At 38.0% G+C, this 15881-nt stretch overlaps 1 protein-coding gene across 2 annotated transcripts in view; it reads left to right on the forward strand.

Moving 5' to 3' along the window:
- LOC126376243 (TWiK family of potassium channels protein 9-like) overlaps positions 1–15881 on the forward strand; it is a 406126-nt gene that overhangs the window by 65736 nt on the left and 324509 nt on the right. Inside the window, exon 1 of one of the 2 annotated variants that reach the window (XM_050023534.1) lies at positions 2029–2110. The exons of the other annotated variant lie outside the window; for it this stretch is intronic. The gene's annotated coding sequence lies outside the window, so the exon portion shown is untranslated. Of the gene's footprint in view, positions 1–2028; positions 2111–15881 lie in introns of those variants that run through there. 2 annotated transcript variants of the gene reach the window in all.

Consider the following 15881-nt stretch of genomic DNA (forward strand, 5'->3'; position numbering starts at 1 on the left):
TTTTAATTTTATTTCTAATCCCCGTGGAATTTAAAATTAGAACTAATTGTTATTCTTTTTAAAGAAACTAATGAAATACGATTTAAATTATCTATTGGAACAGAACGGGTCCCATACAGTTACGATCATGCTTTTCTAAGAAAGTATTGATTTAATATGTTACTATAGTAACACATTCAAAGTAGAACTATGTTGCCAACTGAAGAAAGATATTTTTGAATGTGAGAAATGCGGATCACTAAAAGTCCCACAACTCGAATACGTGATTTGTTTGTTATTTTTCACTTGACGGTATTTTTTACGCGTAACATCGAGAAGAATGGTGTTTCGTTCCATCTTCATTATTCTGTCTGACTTGGACTCTTGTCGGGGTTGGTTACTGGAAAAAGACATAACATAACATAAGCGACTATATCCCAATGGGGTACTTAGAAGTACCGTGCCGTGCATTGTGCCGAGCTTTTCCTTGCAGCAATTTTCCCCGGCGATACAGGTTCTGAGAAGGTGAAGTAGTTGTAGGCGGATGAGATGTTCGACAAAAAATATATAATTTATATTAAAATTGAACATTAATTATGTTACCAACTGAATAACACGGAATTTTTGCGATCTCCTAACCAAATTAGACACTGTCTCTATTTTTGTCTCTGTGCGTGTGTTTTATTAGATTCGAACCCAGGACTAGGAAAGTATAATTAATTATTCTGCAACGTTAGCGCATTCAACATTTTTATTTTTGTACATACATAACATAACCAGTCTATATACGTCCCAATTCAACAACAAGAAAAACATAATAATAAGTCCGACATTTATGAACTATCACGTTTTTTTATGAAGTCACAATGTGCAGTACAAATTTCGTGTTTTGACGTTTAGTAAAAAGTAACTAGTTTGGCTAGTTGGCAACTACTATAAAATAATGAATGACATAAGATAGAAATATTGAGGAGAAAATAGAAATATTGTAATTTGTACGCTTGTCTCAAACATAATTATATTAAAATATTTTTATGTTTCTCAAGTAAGTGAATTGTAAAATTCTTATGAGAATCAATTTTCTTAAACCTGATTGGGATAGGTAGACATCACAGAATCTTTAAACTTCGCTCGTGACACATCAGAGTCCCATCCCCTTTTCTCATCAAATCTACTTGGTCTAATGTATTGTATTGATTTAATATTCCAATCAAATTGAAAGATTTGAATTAAATTTCCCCTTTGTTAATTTGAATCGTGAGTTGTGAGCGAATTCCTCGAATTTTTCGTAATTATTGTGAAGGATTCTTCCCCTCTCTTAAGGGTGTGGTTACAGTGAAATGAAATCGCGATTTAAGGTGTCGTCTTTCACGCCAGGTTCATTATGACTAGTAAACCTAGCAACATTTTTCTATTTTAATTGTCAATTATTGGTGTAAGTATTCTGACCGATGGGGGGATGGGGGGATGGGGGTGGGGGGGGGGACAAGGTGTCCTTTTTCTCGTGTATAAGTTTTTAGCTTCAAACCTTGAAAACTGCGAAAAGTCCCATAAAAGAATTCATCCCCTCTTTGAAGGGTTGGGGGCAAATTTCAAAAACAAACAGACAGACACATAATCTTTCACATTTATAATATTAGTATAACAGCCTCCGTGGTCTAGTGGTTAGAGCGTTAGGCTCACGATCTGGAGGTCCGGGTTCGATTCCCGATGGGGACATTGTCGAAATCACTTTGTGAGACTGTCCTTTGTTTGGTAAGGACTTTTCAGGCTTGAATCACCTGATTTTCCGAAAAAGTAAGATGATTCCGCGCTTCGGAGGGCACGTTAAGCCGGTGGTCCCGGCTATTAGCCGTAAAAAACACCTCCACCAACCCGCAGTGGAGCAGCGTGGTGGAGTATGCTCCATACCCCCTCCGGTTGATTGAGGGGAGGCCTGTGCCCAGCAAGTGGGACGTATATAGGCAGTTTATGATAGTATTAGTATGGATAATTTCTTTATTTTTTTCTTTTTCTTTATTTATTAATTTGTTATTATTTTTTGTTACAGGTAAACCTCGTTAATCAATAATATCTGCATAATAAAGGAAGTGACAATCCTGCTGGATGGGTCGACGTTAGGAAGCCGAAGGTATCAATGTAAGTATAATGTTATTGAAAGTTCACTCTGCGATAATGCAAATTTAAATAAATATCAGTTTAAAAAAGTAAAACCCGACCACGGAAAAATGACGCTCTAAAAAGTATGAAACAAGAAAATAGTTATATATCTCTGAAATGCTTTCGCGTTTATCATTATTTATGTAATTGAGAGGGCTCGATTTAATGCATCCCGAATGGCCACTGCGACCTAGTTAGATCTATTGTGGCCAAAGTCCTACATATATTTAAAACTCCTCCTCTAGTCCGATCCTTTCGATTAGATCGAGCGTCTTTTTGATAGGAAGCTCAGTGACCTCCTGGGGATCCATTATATGGCCCCCCAGAGCTCGGCTCCTACTGTGTATGAGAGCCTCACTGCTGCACAGCAGGTGTGATGGCGTCTTATCCTCCTGTTAGGGACTTTGACTTCGATAGCTAATAAAGAGAGAAAATTGGACTGACCTGAAGCTCCTCGTCTGCTGGATTTCGGGGCGCCCCGGTCTCGTTCACCACAGGCAGTGTATATAGTCCTTGTGTGTAAGATTGCACTTGTCTTGTGTCGATAATTTGGAATAATTGAGCACTTTTGGGAAATAAAAAAGCCTAGAAGGCGTATGAGCTCGTTGAGCCGTTGTGATTCGACTTGAAAGTCTTGAGAATGTAATGAGAGAGAGACGTAGTTCAGTCTCTTCACGTTGGCAGCACTATCGTGTGCGTTTCATTAGTGCACTTTACAAAGCGTTTTGATCATATCCAAAATTCAAATTAGCTATCTATTTGGATGAATAGAAATACATAAATTACAAACTAGAAATAACCGTCTTGTGCTTGTAACAATTCGTTTTAAAAGAAGTACGGAACACCTCCTTTAAACAGAATCTGCATAAAGGGGACTCAATCAGCTCCATTCTATGTAGGTGGTTGTTGAGTCTGCAATGCCCTTATTAAAATTCTTGCCCTCCCTCTAGTAGGAGTGAGGACCCTGATGAAATGCTTTCGCATGGTTTAGAAGTTATATTTAGAGCCCAAGTAAGGATTCGAACTCGTGAGCGTGGCACTACGATGTATATTACAGAGATATCCCCGAAACATCGGACATCTCGACAAACATCCGTCTTACTTTTTTTTTGTAATTGTTTAGAGGAAATTTGACTTTTTTTAAATTTATTGTTAAATTAGTAAGTACAATTTTATTTCTTATTTTCTTTCTTCTTATAAATGATGTTATTGTCTTTTTTTAACCCCCGACGCAAAAACGACGGGGTGTTATAAGTTTGCCGTGTCTGTGTGTGTGTAAATGTGTCTGTCTGTGGCATCGTAGGTCCCAAACGGATGATCCGATTTTAACGCGGTTTTTTTGTTTGAAAAGTCAAAGGTCAGTCGAGAGTGTTCTTAGCTATGTTTTGTGTGAGGCGCCCTTTTATAATAAACTATTTATATTCTATTCTAAAACCCTAGAAGGATACAACAGCACACAAATTTTATCCCTATATTTCTTATTTTCTTGGACACAAAAACTGTTTTATTATTTATCGCTAACATTCCGCCTGTGAACATAACCTTTCTTGTCGTTTAACTTCGACAAAAAACGGATTCTATTTCCCAAGAAAAAGATTGAAGGGACGTTTTTAATGCAGACGCTCAAAAGATAAATTGTGAATACTTGTAAATGGGATGAGGAATTTACGATATACGAGCTTTTAGGTGTACCTAAGATTTGCGACAATTCAGCATTTAAACGTGAATAGAAAATTCAGTATTGCTACAAAAATACTTAAGTATAGAATAAATAGCAACTTCTGGGCGAGCTCGCTCCATCTTAGGCCTAGTGCCTTCGGACAAGTCTGGGGCCAAGATTTTTTTTTGACGTGAATTATTGTATATGTAGATTTGCCGCAGATGGCATTAACTACATCGCAGCGATAAGCGCTGATTGAGGGAAATCATCGACCACGCCGGCGGGGTCGGCATTGGGGTCCTGAAGTTTTTGGTGTCGCGAGCTGACTGGCCCTATGGCTAGAGTAATCGGGTCGTCGGGATCGTATATTACGTCTTTCAGTCAGTACCGTCCCTAAGCGGGATGTATTGCTGGGGCCAAGAGCAAACCCATAAAAAGTATAAAAGAAAGTCATGTACAGAACGGTAACTCCACCCAGTATCAATTCGTAACGGGCACCGACCCTAGCCCCTCTATGTAATACAATCTTCGTTAGCTGCTAAGGAGTAACAGAGAGAACTCGCAGACTGTGTCTCGCTCGCACTAAGGCGTTAAGCAGCACACGGTATTTTTTTTTGTATAGACTGTCTGGAGTGTGCTTAAACCCGTATCCATAATCCTTTATAAATATACTGACGGTCGCAAGTCAATATATTTATGAAAACATTATGTAGTACGTAAAAATGTATCTCTCCTTCCGAGAAACTGTTAAAGGCATACTTACAATACAAGGAATAAAAATAAAATTGTTGTTCGAAATTCTAGATTAAGTAAATTAAATTCATCTTTTTTGTGGTTTTGTATACGTTTTTACAATAAAATACCAGATAATATTTTAAATATGTCAGATAATAAATTTAAAGCTCACGTGAAGCTTACTTTATGTAAAAAAGCTTATTATAAGATTAATGATTACCTAAATGATAAAAATGTCTGGTATTGAATGTGTTCCTCTAGTTATTAAATAACTTGTAATGTGTACCATTGGTTTTTAAAAGATGTGTTGCTGTTGCAGTTTCTTGTCATTTCTTCTCCTCAGCCATAACGCCTTGCGAAATGACGTAAATTCAAAAATGTTACATTGGCTTCCAACAAGTTTATCCATGATAATTACGTTGAATAAATGATTCTGACTTCTGATTTCTTTATTAGAAGGTCATAAGACAACTGGCAACCAGTTTTGATACGAAGTTCTATAATGTATAGCTAGTTTTCACCAATAGTGGTACGACAACATATCTTTTATAACTGAGTTCCCTTGACCATTCCTTGGCTACATATTTAGATGTCATTCATCATCACCAATTTAAGAGCCACGCTCTCGTCGGTGTAGCATTTTCCATTCCAGTCTATCAAAGGCCAATTCCTTGACTTCCCTAAAAGACACGACGTTAACCTTTTCTTTAATCTGTTCCATGTAAGCTCTTCTTGGTCTGCCCTTCCTCTTCTGGCCTCAATACATAACACATACATAAACAGCCCATATACGTCCCACTGCTGGGCACAGGCCTCCCCTCAATCAACTGGAGGAGGTCTGTCCTCAATAATTCGCAGTATTTGTTTTTTTTCCCTTTTACTAACACTTCCTCATTTGTAATTTTTTCTGTCCAACTTATTTAGATATCATTTACGCACTTGAAATAAATAGTTTGAAAAGTAGCTTTATAATCATATCACTAAACTTAATCTAGTGATGTGATCATATTACTAAACTGTAGCTGTGTTATGATCATAATGGTATTTATTTATTATACTTAATATAAAAAACAACACTGAAAAAAATAAAAGTTACATGAGAAATTGGTGTGCTACATACTGTTGATCACATTCCGGATATAATCATTTTACTGCGACATCTAAGTTTATCTAAAAGAGACATTTTCATTTTCATAAATAAGGAAAAGGACTTCAGATATTTTCTTTGCTTTCGCTATCCAATGAGCGCCAAAAGAATGAATGAATGAATGAATGTTCCATTGCATTTAGCACAAAGAATAACTCTCTCAGTCAATACGAACTGGAGATTAAAAAAACATCGAGAGCATCAAGTAGATAATTAATTAGTGAATAAATAAATGGGAATTGAAATGTGTACAGTCAGCGTAGTCCTGTAGTTTACCAAATTGCTTCTCAAACGCGGAGCCTAGATTCGAACCCCGGTACTGGACTTGCTCCAATTTGCTATTAATTTATCTCAAGTGCAGTTTTTCCCAATACAGTAGGCTCGATCATTACAAACGGCGATTCGGCTCACTACAAATCACGTTGGTCTAACAGAAAGTCCGATGGGGTGTGGTTACTTAGTTCATATTGCGTTCGATGTACCTCTGACTACCCCAATTGGGATACAGTCGTGAGCTTATGTTACGTTATATCACACCCTGGACACTTCATACAAAACACCTCGTTTTACACAGACTCTACACATTGACGTTATCGTACACGCGCACCTGTGTGTGTGACGTCTGACGGCATATAATTGAAAACTAAACTATGTTCAACAGGGGGTGAGGTAAACCTAGCTCAGCGGCTGGTGGGGAGCGGAGTGTTACCGTTGTATACGTAGTATTATTCCTTTACATTCCTTATTTTTACTTTTCAGTACGTTCATTTAAAATGTTACTTAATTAGAAAATTCAAAATGTGCTTAGCCTTCGCGCCCATTTTTTGTTTAATGTGTTACCTGATTACCTTACCGGTTCCAACTGAAATCATAGTCTAGGCTATGGCATTATGCTGAGGTGGAACCGTTTCGGCATACATTCATAATTGTATTATTTTGTTTTAATATGTGAAACAATAAGTATGTCGATTTTTTTTCTTTCTTCTTTCTTTTCTTATTCTATGGTTATGTTTAATGGACTGAGAAATAATAAGAAACACAGAAAGTGTTCAGCTGTTTATCTTCTCGGGCATATAAAACTGACAAAGGGAATAAATGAATGAATGAATAGGCACAATATTGCAGACACAAACAGAACTAAAAGTACGCTAAATGCAATCTATTCCAGACAACCTTCACAGATAGACATATATAAAGGGTGTTCGTGACATCGTAACGAATGCTAAAGGGGATGATTCAGGCCATGATTCTGAATGAAGTTTTTTAAAATTATTTTCAATTCTATACTTTTGCGATCGAAAATTCCACTTGATATTAACTGAGAATAATGTGCTACGAATTAGTTACGATGTCACTTACACCCCCTTACAAGTACATACGGTAGCCATACAAGTAGGTATGGGTGTTAAAGACACCGTAACGAATACTGAGGGGGATCATTCAGACCATGATTCTGAGTTGATATCAAGTGGAATTTTCTGTCGGAAAATTCATGAAAATATGTAAATTATTTTCTATTCCATACTTTTACAATCAAGGGGAGGCATTTGGCCAGCAGTGGGATCGTATAGGCTAAATACGTTACCTTTGTCCTACGGCTGATGATGAAGATAAGATACTTTTGCGACGGAACATTCCACTTGATATCAACTCAGAAACATGGTTTGAATCATGCCTCAAAGTTTTCGTTACGATGTCACTAACACCCTGTATAGACTTCTGTGGAGCTAGAATAAGGCACGAAAATAGACTAGATTGTTGTTAATACATTGTTTTAAGTTTACGCGGTTATTATCATAATTAAAACACATAATAACGGGTTCTTACCGCGTTTAAATGGGGATATGAGACAGTGAGTACACAGTGAGTGCGGTTTGTCGTAGTGAGTTTGGTGCGAGTTCAGATGGTTCCGAACATTCCGATATCAAAAACATAAACAACACACACACACACACACACACTCCAATCTCTTCAGTCATCCCGTGATCATGGCACTTGCAACAGTGTCGAAATATCGGGAGTCTCATTATCCCCATTTAAACGCGGTAAGAACCCGTTATTATGTGTTTTAATTAGATTGTTGTTAGTTTAACAGAAAGCTCGGTGAGGTGTGCCTTAGTTCATCTTGCGATGGATGTACCTCTAAATACTTCAATTGGGATATATAGTCATAAAGCTTATGTTATGACGTCCCCCTACTAATGATTTTCGATTTGGAGTCTTACCGAAGGAAACTTTCGCGCCAGGGCTAATTATTGCGAGATCTTCAGATTCTTTCAAAGACAATCACTTCACAAAGTACGTACCTAGTTGGAGTTTCACTTTGAGAGATTTCCTGCTTCCGTCGGATGTCGTTACCTTTGTCTTACTGACTTTTGTTATGTCAATGATATTGGGAGCAATTAATTCATTTTTAAATGACTTCAAAAAAAGAGGTCAAAATTTTTACCTGAATGTTGGTATGTTAAAATCGGAGCATACATAAGAGTGGAAGAAGCGAAGGGAATTCCGTTGTCTTTACCCACCCTAACGAGAAATAGGTAGTTATGATTTTATGTATGTACTAGCTTTTGCCCGCGACTTCGTCCGCGTGGCGTGTTATATAAGAGAGAGATCTTTGTGTGTGTGGGAGTGATATCAAATTTCAAGCATCTAACTTATGCAGTTTAGATTTTTTCATACAATTTTTTTCCCAATAACTCCCATTTTTCAAAATACAGCCTAAAATAAACTTTATTTTTACTAAGGTATGCATGCATGCAATCAATTGATTGAATTGATTTTTTTTAATTGATTGTTCATTGAGTTTTAATTTTAATACACACTTCCTCTCTTCCCTTCAACGTTGGTGTGCCCTACAGGGTCCATGTTTTAGTTCCTATGCCTATGTAACACCCCATTGTACTACATGGAATGCAATAAATAATTTAATTGAATTGAATTGAAAACATCTATCTTACGCGGTTTCGATTTTTTCATACAAATGTTTTTTTCCCGCTAACTCCCGTTTCCGTGGGAATTTTGCAATATCCTGTTGCAACTAAGCTTTAAATTAACTAAGGTACCTGCATGCAAAATTTCAAGCATCTAACTTAAGCGGTGTAGATTTTTCATACAAAAGGATTTTCCCGCTAATTTCCGTTCCCGTGGGAATTCCGGGAATTCCTTTCTTAGTGCACCTCTACGGTACCTAAGCTATGTTCCTTCCAAATTTCAAATGCCTACGTTTAGCCGTTCAGGCTATGCGTTGATGTGTCAGTCACTGAGTCTGTCAGTTTCTCCTTTTATTTGGATTTGATTTTTTCATACAAATGTTTTTTCCCGCTAACTACCGTTCCCGTGGGAATTTTGTAATATCCTGTTGCAACTAAGCTTTAAGTTTACTAAAGTACCTGCATGCCAAATTTCAAACGTCTAACTTGAGTGGTTTAGATTTTTCATAGAAAAGGATTTTCCCGCTAATTCCCGTTCCCGTAGGAATTTCGGGAATTCCTTTCTTAGTGCACCTCTACGGTATCTAAGGTACCTGCGTGCCAAATTTCAAACATCTAACTTGAATGGTTTAGATTTTTTCATACAAAAGGATTTTCCCGTTAATTCCCGGTCCCGTGGGAATTTCGGGAATTCCTTTCTTAGTGCACCTCCACGGTACCTAAGGTACCTGCATGACAAATTTTAAACGTCTAACTTGAGTGGTTTAGATTTTTCATACAAAAGGATTTTCCCGCTAATTCCCGTTTTCGTGGGAATTTCGGGAATTCCTTTCTTAGTGCACCTCTACGGTACCTAAGGTATCTGCATGCCAAATTTCAAACGTCTAACTTGAGTGGTTTAGATTTTTCATACAAAAGGATTTTCCCGCTAATTCCCGTTTTCGTGGGAATTTCGGGAATTCCTTTCTTAGTGCACCTCTACGGTACCTAAGGTATCTGCATGCCAAATTTCAAACGTCTAACTTGAGTGGTTTAGATTTTTCATACAAAAGGATTTTTCCGCTAATTCCCGTTCCCGTGGGAATTTCGGGAATTCCTTTCTTAGTACACCTCTACGGTATTTAAGGTACTTGCATGACAAATTTCAAATATCTAACTTGAATGGTTTAGATTTTTTATACAAAAGGATTTTTCCGCTAATTCCCGTTCCCGTGGGAATTTCGGGAATTCCTTTCTTAGTGCACCTCTACGGTATCTAAGGTACCTGCATGCCAAATTTCAAACGTCTAACTTGAGTGGTTTAGATTTTTCATACAAAAGGATTTTCCCGCTAATTCCCGTTCCCGTGAGAATTTCTGGAATTCCTTTCTTAGTGCACCTCTACGGTACCTATGGTACCTGCATGCCAAATTTCAAACGTCTAACTTGAGAGGTTTAGATTTTTCATACAAAAGGATTTTCCCGCTAATTCCCGTTCCCGTGGGAATTTCGGGAATTCCTTTCTTAGTACACCTCTACGGTATCTAAGGTACCTGCATGACAAATTTCAAACATCTAACTTGAGTGGTTTAGATTTTTCATACAAAACGATTTTTCCGCTAATTCCCGTTCCCGTGGGAATTTCGGGAATTCCTTTATTAGTGCACCTCTACGGTATCTAAGGTACCTGCATGCCAAATTTCAAACGTCTAACTTGAGTGGTTTAGATTTTTCATACAAAAGGATTTCCCTTCACTACTCTGCTCCTATTGATTGTAGCGTGATGAAAAGTATACTATAACCTGTCCAGGAGTGTGAAGAATAATTGTACCAAGTTTCATTAAAATCCGTCTAGTAGTTTTTGTTTCTATAAGGAACATACAGACAGACAGACAGACAGACAGACAGACAGACAGACAAAAATTTTACTGATTGCATTTTTGGCATCAGTATCGATCACTTATCACCCCCTGATAGTTATTTTGAAAAAATATTTAATGTACAGAATTGACCTCTCTACAGATTTATTATAAGTATAGATGTGTATATGTGTTTGTATGTAATGTTGTTGGAATTGCACAATGTTCATTTTTGTTAGTTCTACTGGACTTTTTTACACGTGTGGCAAATTTCACAGATGTACATATGTCTTCACCATCTTCATCTATCGTGTGGGTTGTGAGATGGAGTACCAACCTCATCAACCCTTGTGTCAGGGTTACTATTGAGCCGCCAAAGGCCCTTGACATGGCTCGTAAGTAAGTAGTCGTTAGGCTACTTACTTATATCAGTAAGTAGTAACCGGGACCAACGGATTTACGTGCCTTCCGAAGCACGGATCATCTTGCTCTCGGACAATCTAGTGATGAGTTAATAATGTCCTAACCAAACCACCACCAAACCTACCACCACCAGCCACCAGCTAAGTTTAAGTCCTATGAAAGGGGGTGAACTTATTGCTATTAACCGGGCACAAATCCTCGGCCAGCCAACTTGGATTCAAATTCATAAAGCCGAATTCAGTGAGTTAGAGCTCAAACCGGGATTCGAACCCGTGAGACTACGATGTAAGTCACACGTTCTCCGAACAGAGCTATTACGGATTTAAACTGATTACTGCCATAAAGGTATAAAACAACTTAGTATCAAAAAGCATCTTATTTCGGCAGGTATAATTTATAAATAGTTGCTTTCAAACAGTTTCAGTCATGCTTCATATCAACACAATAGACATTATTTTCGTATTTTACATACATACATAAACTCACGCCCGTATTCCCCAAAAGGGTGGGCAGGACTACAAATAATCAAGAAACTATTTGCAGCCACTTTTGAAACATAGTCCTAAGGTGGATAATGATGAACCGTGATCCCCATCAGCCTATCGCTCTTCATCATCCATCATGTTCGACAGGACGCTGTCGCTTTGTCGCCTTTTACGACATGCACGGGAAGATAGACAGCTGAACGCATTCTATGTTTTTTCTTTACTCCCAGTCCAGCAAAGGACAGAGAGGAGAGATATTTTCGTATTTTCTTTTAACGATAAAAGTACATGATTTACGTCAATTTGGCTGACGAACACATAATACTATCGAATCGGCGTCGAGTGTTGATACCTTCTGTTTGAATTTCTGCTGGTTTTTTAAAACAGCCATTGTTCCCCGATACATATTATTATAATTTGGGAAGAGTGATTAAGGTTATAATTATATAATTTGAGGTTGCGTGCTCCACTTTAGCCCACATCACTGCCATATAATGAGGAATAATACTGATGATGATGATGATGTGATCCAGCCGATTTCGGCTACGGCGACCGCTTCAACTCCGACGTTCATGTGCTCGCATGTGGCTTATATAGCCAATCTTATTGGAAAAGATCCTCGCACATAGTGGGCATGCGAGTACACCATTTAAATATGCATAATTGATCGCCGTAGGCGGTCGGGAATAATACTACGTATAGAACGGCAACTCTCCGCTCCCCACCGGCGTCTGAGCTAGGTTTACCTCACCCCCTCGAACATAGTTTAGACTTGAATCGTATGGTGTCAGACGTCACACACACAGATGCGCGTGTACGATAATGTCTATGTGTAGTGTCTGTGTAAAACGAAGTTGTTTGTATGAAGTGTCTGGGGTGTGACACTGTTTAAGATCAGGCTGGATCGTGGTATATGCACTTAAATCTTTTAAGAAAAATAGAAGAGTATAATTGGTTTTCTGTCCGTTTACGGAAAGTTTAGAATAAATCACGCCACAAAAGAAGGTTGTTTTTTCACTTACAGGTCATTGTGGTAATAGATACCTTCTTTTATCAATCAACCAACCATTGAATGATATCTATCATCATTACGATAAACATAACAACTTGTTATTCTTTATGTGAGGTTAGTTTGACTGCTTTAGATAATAAAATTTACAATACAATACAATACAAAAACGCTTTATTGCACATATAAACACAACACTAAAAACAATTACAAATGTGACAGGAGAAGTACAATCGGCGGCCTTATTGCTAAACAGCAATTTCTTCCAGGCAACCTTAGGGTGAATGAACTTGCTACATATTGGAGTCGGGGACGGTGCAATACAGGTATAATTAAATAATAATACAATATAACTTAAAACGATCTACATAAAACATACATACATAGGCATACACGCATATACATACATAACTCATTATAACCTACTACTGCTGTTTGTAAGACGAACGAACTGAGGAGACTGGTACCGAGACAAACCGTATTGTGGTTTAACGGTATCAGTGGTTTTCCTAACAATGTATTAATACTTTAATGATATAAATAAAAAAAGTAGATCTCAAATTGCATGTTTCGAAGTCCACACGCACACGCCACGCGCATGCTTCGCGCCCGCCTTATGCCAACCCCGTTGTCAGCGCATGTTTTCTCTCTCTCTCTCTCTCTCTCTATTTAAGAGCTGCGCTCTTGTCGGTGGAGTAATCGCCATTCCTCTCTTCTTCCCGCCAAATCCTTTACCTCCTGATATGAGACGACACGACCTGCACCTTCTCTTTTGTTCGTTTCATAAATGTTATCCTAGGTCTACCCCTTCCTCTCTTCCCTTCAATTTTTCCTTCTATAATGTTTGTTATACGTAAATGTAAATGTTTTCTATAGCCCTTATTATATTCGTTGTGTTTATGTACGTATACCGAGTTTTCCTCACAATATTATATCTCAAACATATCAATTTCAAAAGCCCCTTTAAGATCTCTGCACGCAAAAGCGATAGTGTCTCAGCCGCGCCATGTTGGAATCTTATATTTATTTACTAAGGAGTCGCCCTGGCTTCGCACGGGTAGTTTATTATGTGAGTTTGGAGGCGATAGCGTTAAAACAAAAAAAAACCCATATACGACCCATTGTAAGGGTTGTTTAGCAAAATAATTGAATACGTGTTTTCTTCAAATAATGAGAAGTAGTTTTGAAATCCCTATTATTAAAATTATAGATGTTTTATACAAACCTGGCCACCTCTGTTTAGGGGTTGAATTTCGCAAATTCCCGCCTCAGTGAGCAGTTACATCCTAAAAGAAATGATGAAATGAGCCTTATAACGACTTCCGTGGTCCAGTGGTTGAGCGTTCGGCTCACGATCCGGAGGTTCTAAGTTCGATTCCCGGTGGGGACATACCACAAAAATTACTTCGTGGTCCCTAGTTTGGTTAGGACATTACAGGCATCCGAAAGTAAGATGACCCGTGCTTCGGAAGGCACGTTAAGTTGTTGATCCCGGTTACTACTTAATGATGTAAGTAAGTAGTCGTTACATGATCCATGTCAGGGGGCTTTTGGCGGCTCAATAATAACCCTGACACCAGGGTTGATGAGGTTGGTACTCCACCTCACGACCCAGAAGAAGATAGAAATGAGCGGGAGGGAAAAACGTATGGATATTCATTTTTTGTCGAATTGAATGCTTGTCATCATCAACAACATTCTCATCTTAAAAATCCATAAATACATAGACTGATAAAACTATACGTCTTATTACTCGAGTTTATAGTCAGGTTTAGTCTCTTAAGCAATTATTCTGTATTTATTAATATTTTATTTTTTTATTATTTTCTTTTTTCACAAATACTTTACATTACGGTTTAGGTACGTAGTTATGTGCTTAGACTTTAGAGCCCAGTTCTTTTTGTTTCATTGTTTTTTGATTCCCCAACCGGTTGCAGCTGAAATTCAGCGTCACAGTCTAGGCCGTGACATTTGCTGAGCTGAAGCCGTTTCGGCATTATGTATAATTATTATTAAGTAATTTGTGCACGCAAACTATACTCATGGCTGAAATTTGAATCTGCCGCCTCGACTTACGCGAGCCGCGGCATTCCACGCTATTGGTCGAAACCAATATGGCGTCACTCTGTTCGCGCCGACCACGGGGTTCACCACGGATAATTTGTTTGCTGTGAATTTATTGTGAAGAAACTGTTTAATCTATCGGAAATTGTGTTATTAATGTTGGACAATACCTAATTCAACTCAGCTGAGTGTTAAGTTGGTGAATACAACAAGGAACTGTCGGCGGTATAGGTATCTCGGTCCCGTGGTTTGGAGCCCGGCGCAGCAGCAGTCAGGTTGGTGGCTTTCTTATTTCATGCTGTGATTATGTATAGATTTGTGTTGCACTGACCACCTTACCAGCCATGGATTTAGTCTCTAGCTCTGGTTATCGAAGGAATTAACGAACATATTTTGGTCCTTTGTCGCTCGGATGGTAGGTCACGTGACATTCGGTCGGTCGGTTTTATTTATCGGTATTTACCTATTAAAAACAGTTTTCTTAGTGTTTTTTCGGTTAAAATACTAATATTTCGCGTTTATTTTAGCTTATTTTGGTTGTACTTATAGGTACATATACGTATTTTCGGCGTATTTCGGTTTCGGTCACTGACCTCTACTCGGTTCGGTTCTAAACAGTTTTCTCGGTGTTATTTCGGTTAAAATAACAATATTTTGGGTTTATTTTATCTTATTTCGGCTGTACTTATAGGTGCAGATTTGTGTTTTCGGTGTATTTCGGTTTTTTCGGTTTCGGTCACTGACCTCTGCTCGGTTTCGGTTCTAAACAATTTTCTCGGTGTTATTTCGGTTAAAATAACAATATTTCGGATTCATTTTATCATATTTCGGTTGTACTTATAGGTAGGTACAGATTTGTATTTTCGGCGTATTTCGGTTTTTTTTCGGTTGTGTCGCGCCACTTTCTATTTTTGTGTAGGTACCTATTTCGTTGTTGAATAAAATAGGTAATTCAACATGGCGAAAAAGTTTGAAGTAAAATTCAAAATAGAATGCGATTGGTTTTTAAATACAATTGATATGATTGATTCATCGGAGTTTAGCTCAAGTGTAAAATTAGCGCGGTTACGTAAGTTAACTTCTCATTTTGATAACTTAACGGAGGCCTATGAATGTTTATTGGAGGTTGTAACCGATTCGGAAGTAGTTGCAAAGTATGACGAACAATATAAATGCGCAACTTTACAATATGACATGTTGGAAGCCAAGGCGACGGAGCATCCACACTCACAGGGTACTTACATACCTACCACTAGTGCGCCGTTTGCTCGCCTACCGCAAATTAATTTGCAAACGTTTGATGGTGACTTATTTACATGGTGCAGTTTTATAAGTTTGTATAATTCGCTAGTGTCGTCTCGTACAGACATTTCAAAAACCGAGAAGTTTCATTACCTGTTCTCTCATTTGCAAAAGGAACCAAGGTCAATGTTACAACACTTGCCTAT

The sequence above is a fragment of the Pectinophora gossypiella genome, chromosome 20 (genome assembly GCF_024362695.1).
Source record: "Pectinophora gossypiella chromosome 20, ilPecGoss1.1, whole genome shotgun sequence".
Lineage (NCBI taxonomy): Eukaryota > Metazoa > Arthropoda > Insecta > Lepidoptera > Gelechiidae > Pectinophora > Pectinophora gossypiella.